The sequence below is a fragment of the Chinchilla lanigera genome, unplaced genomic scaffold, assembly GCF_000276665.1.
Source record: "Chinchilla lanigera isolate Chin_1 unplaced genomic scaffold, ChiLan1.0 scaffold00067, whole genome shotgun sequence".
Lineage (NCBI taxonomy): Eukaryota > Metazoa > Chordata > Mammalia > Rodentia > Chinchillidae > Chinchilla > Chinchilla lanigera.
The window spans coordinates 4,213,317-4,214,638 of record NW_004955468.1 but is presented as its reverse complement, the minus strand read 5'-3'; the positions used below and the strand labels follow the sequence as shown (position 1 = coordinate 4,214,638).

The 1,322-nt window shown below is 34.4% G+C and overlaps 1 protein-coding gene across 1 annotated transcript in view; it reads right to left on the bottom strand.

The window, feature by feature from the left end:
• Positions 1 to 107: 107 nt before the first annotated feature.
• Znf181 (zinc finger protein 181) overlaps positions 108 to 1,322 on the bottom strand; it is an 18,319-nt gene continuing 17,104 nt past the window's right edge. Inside the window, exon 6 of the transcript XR_001236899.1 lies at positions 108 to 132. The gene's annotated coding sequence lies outside the window, so the exon portion shown is untranslated. The remainder of the gene's footprint in view (positions 133 to 1,322) is intronic.

Below are 1,322 nucleotides of genomic sequence, written 5' to 3'. Positions count from 1 at the left end.
AGCTTGAAAGTATATGTGTGTTCTTTTTGTTGTTGTTTTTTGTTTTGTTTTTCTTCCAGTACCAGGAATCAAACTCAGGACCTTGCGCTTGCCAGGCAGGTGCTGTACCACTGAGCTAAATCCCCAGCCCCTCTTTTTGAAGTTTTAAATTTATTGGTACATTTTAGATATACATAATGATAATATTCATTATAGGGAATTTCCAACTGTACATGATCTATCTTCCTGTTTTTTCCCATGTTTCTCCCTTCTCTTCAGCCCTTCTTCCCCTCTTTACTTACAAAAGCTTTGTTTCCCTTTTTTTGTATTCTTTTTTCTTTCCATCCTTGTTCCCCCTTTCTTGTTCCATTACTCATTCAAATATTTTCTTATTCTTATATTTCCCAAAATCCACTATACATTTTGGTCCTAATTTCTGAGTGTTAACTTCATATCCAGCTATATGACTAAATTTAGTTATTAAATCTAGAAGTCTTTCAGTGGAATTTTTGGGGTCTTCTATGTAGAGTCATGTCATCCACAAATAATGATAATTTGACTTCTTCTTTTCCTATCCTTATTCCTTTTTTCTTTCTCTTGTATAATTGCTCTGGTTATTTGCAGAACCATATTGAATAAGAGTGGTGACAGTGGACATCCTTGCCTTGTTCCTGACTTCAGAGTAGAAGCTTTCAGTTTTCGTCCATTTAGTATGATGTTGGCTGTTGGTATGTCCTAGATGGCTTTTAGTAGATTGAGATAAAGAACTTCTAATCCCATATTCTGTAGAACTTTTATCATGAATGGGTGTTGCACTCTGTTAAATGCTTTTTGTGCTTCTATTGATATGATCATATGTTTTTTGTCCTTGCCTCTGTTAATATCATGTATTACATTTATTGATTTGCATATGTTGAACCATCCTTGCATCCCTGGGATGAATCCTACTTTGTCATTGTGTATAATCTTGATCATTTTCTGCATTCTGTTTGCCAATATCTTATTGAGGATTTTTACATCTATGTTCACCAGGGAAATTGGCATGTAGTTCATTTTTGGTTGGATTCTTCTCTGCTTTTAATATCAGTGCAATGCTTGCTTCTAGGAATGAATTTGGGAGTATTGTTTCCCTTTCAATTTCATTAGTTTGGGAACTAGTGGTATTAAGTACTCTCTAAATTTCTTGCAGAATTCAGCAGTGAATCCATCAGGGCCTGGATTCTTTGTTCACAGGATTTTACTTATGTCTTCAATTTTACTTATATTGTTATATTTAGAATTTTTATATATTCTTCTATTTGGTATCAAATTCAGGACCTCACACTTGCCAGGCAGGCACTGTG